General features: G+C 36.8%; 1 protein-coding gene across 2 annotated transcripts in view; it reads left to right on the plus strand.

The window, feature by feature from the left end:
- Positions 1 to 315: 315 nt before the first annotated feature.
- Positions 316 to 12,137, plus strand: part of slc38a3a (solute carrier family 38 member 3a) — a 48,110-nt gene continuing 36,288 nt past the window's right edge. The window contains exon 1 of one of the 2 annotated variants that reach the window (XM_077203814.1): positions 316 to 514. The gene's annotated coding sequence lies outside the window, so the exon portion shown is untranslated. The remainder of the gene's footprint in view (positions 515 to 12,137) is intronic. The other variant, XM_077203815.1, reaches the window with a different exon arrangement.

The following is a 12,137-nucleotide window of genomic DNA, read 5'->3' on the forward strand; positions in this document are numbered from 1 at the left end:
TTTTCTTGCGTCCATCAACACTCTATCAGCAGCACAGCAAGCGAGAATTCGTTGTGTATTGAATTCTGACGTTTCCCCTCCATTATACCTAGTCGACCAATCAAATGTGAGTGGCGCGCCACAATCTGACCCATAGACTGTAAAAAAAATATCTGAACGGACCCATATTCAGCGCACGCGCCTACAGGCTACTCGGCTACTTTGATTAGAACTGGAGCGTAGCGTCCAGTGTGTGACGAAAATTCAATGGAATGATTTGATTGGTCGCGGCTGGGAAACTGAAGACTCGTTACAGCCATAGACTGTAAAAAATAGGTTACAGCCCACTTTTAAAAACCCGTCAAAACCGACTCACGCGCTCCAAGTCAATGAGAATAACGGCAGTAATTCATACCGGACGGTCCTCCGGTCCTCAAGTTTTGTGGTGTTATATGTTTTATCTGAGGTAACCTACGGGGATAGCTTCATCTGAAGGACATTTCTCAATTATCTACCATCACAGAAAATCTGTCCGGTAAGACTGAGCGTTTTTAATATTGTGATATTGTTCATCATACAATAACGTTACATCTCTCATAGACACGACACGACACGTGGTGTCGTTTCCATATTTTTTGTCCGTTGTGACCCACATTTTAATCATAGTATTTTAACAATGACATTACTATTCCTCACTGGATATATGTAAAATGATTGCCCCTGTTACCGATGAACACCGTGATGTTTTTCTAAATATAATAATTTGTTATAAGTCCGTTAATTCTTTGTGTGGGGTATTTGAATATCAGTGTCTAAATACTTTATGTCGCCTAGAAACAGCAGAAACTTTCATGCTGTCTCAAATCCTGGTGGGGTGCCCACCGAGAAAGCATTTTTGGCATCCTATGTGCGCGTGCAGATGTCAAAACTGAATCATAATCAGGTGAACTTAGCGAGTGCTTAAAGAGAGGAAGGCGTCTGTGAAGCACAAATACTCTGCACGCGCCCATGTAACGTAACCAAAAAAGATTTAGCCTATGGCAAATTATGATGTCAAGGTGTAACTGTCTGATTGTTGTAAGAAAGAAAGAAAGAAAAAGTCTCATTAAAATGCTGATTTTTTGGTGGCATTTTTTTGTGGTAAAATCTTATATTTATATATACAGACAAACACATATTTATGCGTCAAGGACAGTAGATTGTTAAAAATCAGACTTTTTGCCATTTTTATGAAAATCCACTTTTTTCAGCTCAATTAAAAAATTGATCTTCCTGACTTAAATATATATTATATTATGTTGTTATAATTCAAGGTGCAAGGAAATTTCTTACTTACACCACTTTTTTACATGAGTTATTACATAAAAAAAATATTATATATATATATATATATATATATATATATATATATTTTTTTTTTTTAGAAAATAGTATAAATATTTTTTTGGACATAAAGATGACCTTTCTAAGAACTAGTTGCCTCCTGTGTGTTTATAACTTGCATTTCATAAGGGTTTTTTAGGCTTCATGTTAAGACTTAAATGTTATGGCTTCAGTAGGGTTAGCGGGATATGATTGTACTTGTGTTCCTGTGTGCACCTGTGCCTTAGTGAAGCATCAGCCCAGAGCGTCTGGGTAACAGCTGAGACCCAGCAGAATTGACCTAGGTGAAGCTGAGATATTCAGTATCATGAGTTCACTCTATAGAGAACGTCAGGTGGTTGAGGTGGCAGATTAAAGCACAGAAGGTGCTGTGCTCTAACCAGTGATTAGGTGAGGAAGAGTGAAAGCACGATTTCCCTGTCTCTCTTTCTCTTCCTTTCTTTTTAAGCCTATCCGATACACAGGGGCTTTTAGACAGAGCATACGAATCACATCTGGACTTCAAAAGAATCGATTTCTCTCTAATCCTCTCACTTTTAACCGTACATCCTATTGTCCGATGTCTGTTCTCCTTGTGTCCCATGTTATCTAAAGTGGCATTTCACAGGTCAAAATAACAGGTGAATACATGAAATATAATACTTATGTGCACATTGATATTACTCTTATTATTATTTTATGCCCTTTGAAATTTACTGAAATCTCATTGGGACATGCCCTTAGGACATTTGGCAAACTAATTAAGTTCTTTAAAAGGTGGTTCAATAGAAAATGCCTCAACAAAGGTTATTTATTCCTATCCTAAGGCATTTTGGGATGACTATTTTTTATTTGATACAGAATTCAATTTCAGTGTGATGTTCAGTCACACAGGATGGGTGGCCCGACCTGAACTATATGTTAGCTTTAGTAGATTGGTCTGATGTTTGTCTGTTTGTGATATCAGTGCAGCTGGTTTTTAATTCCTCATAAATGAAAAGCAAACATTAATTATTTTCTTAATATGCATGAAATGTGAATTATACTGTGCTGGAAGAGAGTTTGAATCTATAAAGAAGCATAGTTTCATGACTCAAGGTGACTTTGTTCTATTTTTTTTTTTCATTTATTGATAAACATAATTTTGGGCCTATCATTTATTTGCAACTTACAGAACTCTTTAAGTGTGTTAAAAATGAATGCATGTGCGCTGTTCCTGTAATTGCTGGATTGAATAACACAGGCCAAAGAAAAATGTAGTTATTTATCACATATACTGCACTGCTCCGCTATCACTGGTTCTGTTGAAAGCACTTCACATCCCAAGCAGATTGTGTGTGTTGATGTGACAGCTCTCAGTAGGGTCAATTATGCGCCTAAAAGTGGGATGAAAACACAGATAGGACCTCCATTACTCCACAGTATAAGAGGTCTATTGTATGAAGCCCCACTTATGGATATTTATGTTTTGTTTCACACTGAATTAATTTGAACATTTGTAGTAAGATGTGCGTCATTGAGGTTTTTAAATTAGGGGTTGTAAATTATTGAGTAGGGAAGACCGGACGGTGAGTGGCACGTGGGGAGTTGTAACACAATCTGTTTAACCACTTAAATATGTGCTACACGGCGACATCACTATCATACTTGACCACTGACCAACACCATCCTGAAGTAGTAGAAGTTGTAAAACTCTTCATTTGTAAAATGATGTGCAGGGATGTGAAAGGGATTTTCTTTTTCCAATTTTTAATTAAAATACCTTCTATATGTTTAACATTTTTAATTAAAATGTTTGGTGGATGGCATAACAATTATTTTGAACGAGCAAATTCTTTGAATACCACTATAAATTCATGCATAAATTGTAAAATGTGCGTGGGGTAAGTTTTAACAACAGCCCTTGACTCTGATTTAGCTACACAGTTTATGGATAAGTACTATAGATTCCAGACCAAAACAGACAAATATAAGTTTGATACACAAAAACACACAGTTAGACATTTAAACAAAATTAAAATAAATAAAATAAAATAACAAAATGTGTGCACTCCCTGGCCTTTACTTTAAGATGTCTTACTGGTGTATTTTGTGTAATGGTTCAGTTTGCATGAATCTGATTAAATGGGTTGGCAAAGCTCGTGTCTGTTTCAAATTTTACATGTAATTTGTCCAATTTTATGTTTCATCTCCATCTTTGGCAGTTGTGTTTCAGCATTGCTTGCAAACTGGCCACTGATTTTTGCTTGTAGAACAGTATCGACACTATAGTGTTGGCAGAGCAGCATTGTCATCCAGCAGCAGGTTTTGGAGTCTAGTCATCTTATTAGCTGGATAACTGGTTGTTAATGCATTGATACTGAGTACATGATTCAGGTTCCACAGGAAACCTATAGTTCCAATGCCATTTTGGATCTATTGAATTTGAATCGTCTGGCCATGTTCAAAATAGCTGCTATGGATAGTTTTGGCATCAAGTTGCATGTGTAGTAATTCTTTTGGGTAGTAACACTAGGGATGGGTATCGTTTGAATCTTAGCGATTCCGATTCTGCTTATCGATTCTGCTTCTTATCGATTCCAAGTTGTGATTACAATAAGGTAAAAAAAAAAAGGTCAAATATTTAGATATCAAACATATTTATTCTGTGTCTTTTCGCAAAACATTTTGACTATGTACTGTTACACGTGTTTTTTTTCAACTGTTCACGTTCACAATTTTGTGTGTATTTGTTCATTCAAGTGCAAGAAGACGTGAAAGAGCACTCAATTCAGTATTTGCGCACTATGTGTGCGCAGCGCAGAAAACAGCGTGCTGTTGGTCTATGAATTACTTAAAAATTATGTAATAAATCTAACAAGTACAAGTTCAGAGTTATGTACTGTAAATATCAGACAGAGATTGATAAGAGAACAGTAACATCTAAAGGATAGAATGAGGATGTTTGTTAAAGAGAAAATACTGTGAAAATGTGTCATACAATACACCGAATGGAAAATATGAATAAAAAAGTATAAATGACAGAAATTTCCTTTTTCGTAAACTATCCCTTAAAGTTTACTCTATCTTATTTGAAACGCAAAAATCTAAGGTCTCTAAATGATCAGCATGATCAAAACTTTGCTGAAAAACCTGTTGTACACAATCTACTAAATACTTTCTGACGTTTGATTGACAGTTTCTATTTTAGCAACTGAAATCCCTTTTACTATAATTTTAAAAACATCCCCCTCCAGGTCTTGTACACGTCTTTTTGCTGTGAAATTTTTACTGATTTGTATTAAGTAAATGTAAGAATAACTTTTACGTTGTTAGTAATATTTCAAGATTAACAAACACATACTGGACTGAAGCCACTTATGTTTACTTAATTATATCCATACATCATTTTTTTTAAAGAAATATCATGTTAAAAGTGAGTATTAAACATGATACATCAGGCTTTTGAGGAACATTTATTTGTACATTTCTTAGTCATCCTTCCATTGAATATCATAGGTTTTGCTCCAAAAAAGCATTAAATATTATCTTACTAAGTCATTATTGGGAGATATTGTAACATGCTCGGTTGTAGCAAGACGAAGGAATATAAAGGAACACACTTCAATGGAAATTTTCACAGGAAACATGTAGAGAGCAACCAAACATCAATGAACATATGTAGTCCGACAGCCAGTAGATGGAAACTAAGGGTACGTTTAGATGTCAACGATATGCTTAAAACGGAGAAGTGTTTCCTTTGAGTTTTCCGCGTACAGACGACACCATTGTCAAAACGTTCCCCATTTACACGGATCCGCGAAAACAACTAAAAACGCTGTATTCTGCTGCCAGGCCATTAGATGGCGATGAAACATAGACTGCACACGTAATAATATGCATGTGCATGACGTCATCATCTTCAGAGATTCGTGTCTTTGTTGTTTACACAGAGACCGTTTTCAAAAACTTGATCATTACAACCAGTTTTCAAAACTTTGCGTTTTCAGGCACCCAAAACGCCGTTGTCGTGTAAAACAAAAACAACTTAAACAAATGGCTAAAACGCATAAAAAGTTTTTACATTTTTAATTGAAAACGATGTAAGGGTATTTAAACACTGGGACTAATGGGATAATTAACGAGACACCAGGTGGGAATAATGAACTAATCAGAACACAGCAAAACTAGGTTACAGGGTACCAGATATAGAGGGACAACTGACATTTAAATACATTTTTTGCAAGAAGTAATTCTCTGCTATATTCTAGTAAAGATCTCATTGATTTACATTACAAGCTATCAAAATTTAATCTAGGCCTAACTTTTTGGCCATATAATTATAAATATTAGCAACTGAACATAATTGCATATTTTTGCTCAGTTTGGGCCTCTGAATAAAATGTATGAGTTTTTTTCCTCCTCAAATATGAGCTTCATATTCTCACTATATCATAGTAAGCCATACAATGCTGATGTATATTTTTTTACATTTAAAAAAAAAAAGGAGTCTAAAGGTTCAAAAAAGTGTCGGCTATTTCATATGCCAGGTTTTACAAGTCATATTGTCTCACAATGGCTACATTTACATGCACAACGTTTGTTTCAATCGGACTGAATTAATTGCGATTGATGAATCTGAATGTAGTGTTTACATGAGCGCTAAACATGCAATCAGGTTGATGTGTGCATTTATATGTCACAATTTTCACATCAGAATAGATTTTTTGACATGCGCACACTGCATGCATTTGCGCATAATAACTATTCTCCTACATTGGTTCTTTATTTGTTTTGAACAGTAGACTTAATATTGATCCATTTCTGGTCATAATTTGGAGACAATGAGCCTATGAACCGTTGTGCCGTGCTGCTTATATTTATCACTCAGTAAAAATGCCCCTTCCCTGCGTCCAAAACCAGTCCCATCTGTGGATGAGAATCCGAAACAAGGACTGGGGGGACATTGTCCTGCACCACTTCACAGACGCTGAGTGAAATGAGAATTTTAGAATGACGGGACACTCATTTATATGACAATTTATTCAACAGGAAGAACAGCTCGTTCCGCGCGTCATACGCCATTACGCTATTTCTACGTCATTGCACATGCGCAGTCCTTTCAGTTTCGGTTTTCAATCTGATCAAGTGTTTACATGTTCTCTGGATCGGATTAGAAAAGGAATAAACCACCCCTTTCAATCCAATCGAAATTTCGTTTACATGAAGGCTTTTCAGTCCGATTGAGCCTTCAATAAGATTACTAACGGATTATTTAGTGGCATGTAAACATAGTCATTGAGAATGCATGCTTTTAATTCACTGATTTGATAAAGGATTTGATTGAATGTGACTCCAATTACAACACCGTTAATTCTCGCCAAGTATGCAGCAAGTCAATGAAACATTGTCTCTCTCTACTCAACCAATAGTGTTATTGTTAAAGAGCAAATGAATGCCTAGTATCCTTTGTCTTAAGAGCTTGAAAGTGATTGGGGGTCTCTTGATGTCTTCAGCTGAACTTTGGCTTCTGATTGGTCGGCGGGGTTCTTCAGAGGTGTCAGCAGTATATAGATTTGCCATCTGGTTACGGTGACATCCCCTCACGATGTTCTGCTCTCACCACGTGACTCAGGAGAAGAACATCAGGGAAGACAGGAGAGGGTGTCCCTTTGTTTAGGACTGGTGTGTGGACACTGGCACAGGATGGGCCGACCTGAAACGATATGCCCTATTTGGACCACTGTTATGCTCTTCTATTGTTGCAGATGACATGCCAACATGTGGAGGCTTCCCTCATCTGCTGACCGCCTGACCGACCCAACACTGCCTCAGTGTTCTCCTCTACGCTCTGAATTACACAATAACTTCCTAACAGAGAAACATGCCCCTACACACCGGAAATGTTAGTTGTGTGGAGAAAGTGAAAACAAATGCTGTCACTGAACCAAGTGAACTCAAGAGGTACATTCTTATTGAAGATGTACTGTAGCCTTTTTTTCAGTGAGCAGGATATAACTACTCTAGAACTTGATTGTTCTAGATATTAATTATGGGACTTACAGTGAGTATTTTTACATGCTATTACTCTCTCAAATGCCACTTGGTTTGTTTGTTTATTTAATATATTATTTTTTAATGCAAAGAAAATTGTCGTTTTTTGTAACTTTGTAGGGCTACATTTTTAAGTAGTGAAATTAGTAGATTGCAAAACAGTCTTAAAAGCCGACATGAAAATAATTGTGATAAAATCGTGGATCATGATCCTGTCTGAAACTAAATTGTGATTTTTACCCTAGGTACACTCATGTAATAAATGTGAAAGGAAGGTCTTTTTTGTTGTTGTTTTTCTTACTTGGTTACACCAAACGATTCTACACATGGTTTTCATTTATTCAAAATTTTTTTTTGAAAATGGAATAAACACTTTTTTGGGCTGAAATCACCTTTTTAAGAACTTGTTTCCTACTGTTATTTTTATAATTAGCTTATTAATAGGGTATCAGCAAACTTTTATTTCTTTTCATATATACTGTATGAAAATCTTATTTTTGATAGTCCCCAAATACTTTTTGGGGCCACTTTATGCACTATCCAGATCTTATCATGTTAGGGTCAGCTACCCATAAACCAACATGTGAATGATTCTCAATTTTTTGTTTTTTTCAGTGATTTATCAACTTCAGTGCAGTCTGGCAGTAGCATCTAATCACTGTGTTTGTGTCTTCATGCCATCATCTTATACAATCGGAATTAATGTGACAGCTTGCCGGCTCATCACTTTTTCTTTCCCTCCCTTTTGTGACATTTATTTATTTATTTATTTATTTACAGCTTAGTAAAGTAATGAGATCTCTCATGCTAGTCACACTATTTAATCGGTCCTTTCTCGCTGGATAAGGTTGGTTTCTTCACACGTTTTCATCTAAAACCTTGCATTCACACTGTATTTCAGGATTGTTCCTTATTAACAGTATTTACACATTCAGTAACTGAACTGTTAATGCATAAGAAGAGTGTGAAACAAGAGATGATTGGCTACTGAAGACAAAGAGCTATAGTGGGACAATTTCACAGTATTTTTCTTAATTCTATTTTAGAATATCATCTGTTGTTAATGGCTCTGTTCTAAAACCTAGTGAGCTGCTTTGCTTTTGACTGTCTAATTTGAAACCTCATAATTAACAGATTGTAAACTTTATTCATATGCTATCAAAATAAACTATAAAAGAAATATAAAAATAAACAAATATTAAGATTTTAAATGCATATGTCTTTTAAAAAAGTTTTGGTCTTGAAAAAGTTTCATTAAAAGAAATAGAGAATTGACCTATAATTTCTATCTTTCATTGATTGACACAGATATGCTGGGGTTTAATGCTAATATTAATAAAGGAGCATAATCACTGTAATGAAACATATCACATAATTTAAACAGATGATTTGATTTACTACTACATCTTGTTTCCCTGGCTGTCAATGTGAGCCCTGCTTTCAATGTGGATCAAGCCATTTCAGGTCTATACTGGTCTGTGCTTTACCTGTGCTGGGTTTGTGCACGTGTGATGTTAACTCCACTACCTGTGGCGATCTCAGTGTGGGAACCTGAGCAGCCCCGACAGGATGTGGAGCACAGACCTATAAATAAATCACATTTGCAATGAGTCACTCTCCACGCTGCCTCCGGGGAAAGAGACACAGAAAGCGTTGGGGGTGGAAAGAGGGAGTGAAGGAGAGTAGGGGTGGAACAAAGCAGCCAGGCAAAACTCATCATATATGCCTGTGACGTCTCTAAACCCCTCCACTGTGGCTGAGATGAAAAAAACAACAACCCCATATCATCAGGATCTGACAGCTTCATTCTGAGCCTGAAGCCTCCTTTTTGAGATGAGAGAGAGAGAATTTGCCTGGATGAAAGGGATTTGCTAAATCTCCCTTTTAGGAAGCTGCTCTCGAAGCATGTGACGTACCTCCATATGACGATCGTCCCCTCCAATACCATATGCACCTGCCTGCATTTTTTTTCTTCATTTGTATCATTTAATAATAGTATGGCCCATAACATTTTTTTATTTTTATTCAACACTACCCACAAGTTTGGATGTAGTACTATTTTTTTTATTTCTATTTAAAAATGCTGTTCTTTTGAACTTTTGATTCCTCACATTCAGTTTCGATTCCTCCAAACATTTATTTTAAAGCTGCAGTCTAACTTTTTTGGGTCAAATTCATTTTTGAGCAAGTACATAACCAGCCAGTGTTAAAAAAAAAGTTCCTTACCGCATGCTGCTATACATGTCATTCATCTCCATCTAATCATTGGTTTTGTTTTTGCTCTGCTGATGGTTTTCAGCTTTCTCTTTCTGCAAATTGTATAGTCGTATCATGGTGTATAGCGATATGACCCACCACCCAAAATACTATCAAAACACTCACACGCAGCCTCCATTCTTCGCGAAAGATGGATAAGAAATTGCACAGAAAACAAAAACCTTGAACAAATTATAAACGACCCCTTCAAATCACAGAGTTGTCGATTTGCATGGAACTAATATTTTCACAGGACTTCGGTGTTCGGCGAAATATAGTAGGTCATTTGCGGGGGAATTTGTACTTTACAAATTACAGACATCGCCGATTCGCATGGGATTAAGATCACAGACAACTTCCGCAATTATTACAAATCACCAGGTAATACTTATCCCGTGCGAATAGGGCTAAAGAGGAAAAACGACGGACTGCAGCTTTAAATTGTAATCATATTTCACAATATTACCGTTTTTACTGTATTTTTGATTAAATTAATGCAGCCTTGGTGAGAATAATACCCCTTTTCCACCAAAGCATTTTGAGAGCCGGTTCGGAGCCGGTGCCTACTCGCGAACCGGTTCTTTGTGTTTCGACAGCCAAAGAACCGGTTCTCGGCCAGGAAAACTGGTTCCAAAGCGGCACCAACTCTTTGCTGGACTAGAACCAGAGAACCGTTCTTTTACCACCGTGTCATGCTTACGGCGGGGCTGGAGGCGGGTTTAGATGTGTCCTAAACATATTTTATGACCGCAAAGCCAGGAGAAACATTTGCAGAAACACGATGTAGTCCACCATTGTAATTATTATGCTTGAAGTTGGCGCAAGCGTTTCTAGCTTTTTTTAAATTTTATTTTTTTATTGAAAACATTATGTAAGCAAAGAAGAAAACAGTCAAAATATAGAACAAATAAACGGAAAGAAAAAAAGACACAAGACAGAGGTACATAACTAATCAGAAATGATTACATATCAAAGGAAAAGATTAAAAGACTTACTTATTTCAATTGTTTTTAAAGCCTTCATGGAACACAAGTTAGAGATAATCCCAAAATAATGTACTTGCTAGCGTTTCTGTATGGCGACGTACACAGTGACGTAACGACGTCGTTCGCTGGGCGCTCTAGTCAGTGGGAAAACAAACCGGTTCTGAGAAGGTTCGCAAGTTGAACCAACTCCGAACTAACTTTGAACCAGCACCAGTTCCGAACCCGTTCTTTTTTGGTGGAAAAGGGGTATAAGAGACTCCTTTCAAAACACCCCAAACTTTTGATATGTACATTTTCATGTAATTTAGGGTTGACAGTTGACACCTAAATTGGTGTGTTTGGTTTTATTCTCTGTGAGACAGATCTCATTAATCACAAATCCTCTCTAGATGGAGGGGACAAGAGGAGGGAAGTGCAGTACAGATGAAGACAAGCACTAGATTTTGATAATCTTTAGAGTGACGAAAAAGTGATGACAAAGGACACTTGAGGAACAGGAACAGCTCACTCTGATGTTTCTCTTTAATGTTTTTGATTTGTGATGCAGTTTGACACAATGCATTCCGTTTGACATCCAGTATCATCCTGTGAAGATTGACGTTCACTTGTAGACTCTTTGTGAGGGCTGGCCCAGAGAAAAACTGACGTTGTGAAATTTTGTTTTTTAAAAGCTATATTTCGGAAGAATAAATCATTCTTGGGCTGATTTTGTTGGGAAGTGCTTTGCATAGAATACGTTTTTTTTGAGTGCGAACCATCCTTTTACTGTTGAACGATTTGTGAAAGACTAGAAAACTTAGTTCACACTTGGGTATATTCTTTACAAGACTCAAAGTAAACCGGGTTCACACTGTACGATTTTGGCCACAATTTGGCCATTTGAGACAAATGTGGAGAATCTTAATGTCAGTATTATGTTGTGTCCATCCTTTTAGTGTTGAACGATTTGGGAAAGACTAGAAAACTTAGTTCACACTTGAGTATATTCTTTACAAGACCCAGCGTAAACCGGGTTCACACTGTACGATTTTGGCCACAATTTGGCCATTTGAGACAAATGTTGAGAATCCTAATGTCAGTATTATGTTGTGTCTTGTGTTCATTTCATTTCGTTTCATGTGCTTCAGTTCAGTCTTGATCACCTGCTAGTTAGTCTCCTTGGTTACTGATTATGTTCAGCTGTCTGTCGTTAAGTTCCCTGTGTATTTATTCCCCCTTTTTCTTGGGTCCCTGGTCAGAGTGGCCAAACTTGAGTCTCATGAAAAGGTCACGATGGCCGATCCGCCCTGGCTACTCGAGCGGAAAAATTAAAAATTAATTTTTATAGGCCCATTCCCACTGTTTTTGACCCGTTTCAATGACTATAAAATAATTTGGTTATGTGACTAATAATTTGTGATTAAAATAAGTATTAAACACCTGATATAGACGTTCAAGCACGGTTTCCAGGGGGGTGGTCAAGATTTTCAATAACCTAAACTGCTCACCAGCCACTAACACTTTAAAGGAGTAGTTCACTTT

Source organism: Siphateles boraxobius, unplaced genomic scaffold (genome assembly GCF_051911475.1).
Source record: "Siphateles boraxobius isolate OS27281-9 unplaced genomic scaffold, OSU_SipBor_1 5, whole genome shotgun sequence".
In the NCBI taxonomy this organism is placed as follows: Eukaryota; Metazoa; Chordata; class Actinopteri; order Cypriniformes; family Leuciscidae; genus Siphateles; species Siphateles boraxobius.